We start from the raw sequence: 328 nt of genomic DNA on the forward strand, positions 1-328 counted from the left end.
CAAACACCATGTCAAGCTCATTCGGGTCCGTCTCAACATTGCCTTTCAAAAAGGCCTCTCTATCCACATGATGAACATAAACACATGTTCTCCCCATCCCTACAATAATCAAAAACACACATATATCAAGTAAATACTTAAGAAAAATATTTGCACACATATGCCCTAACATATAAAACAACCATAACCATAGCATAACCCTAACACCAACATCAAACACACATAACCCTAACCCTAGCATACTATGGAAGCTTAACCAACCCAAGTTAGCAAAGAAACATAACATCATTCAACACAAATTTGCAAATCCAAGTCAAAACTAGGGTTT

This window comes from Triticum aestivum, chromosome 1A, assembly GCF_018294505.1.
Source record: "Triticum aestivum cultivar Chinese Spring chromosome 1A, IWGSC CS RefSeq v2.1, whole genome shotgun sequence".
NCBI lineage: Eukaryota > Viridiplantae > Streptophyta > Magnoliopsida > Poales > Poaceae > Triticum > Triticum aestivum.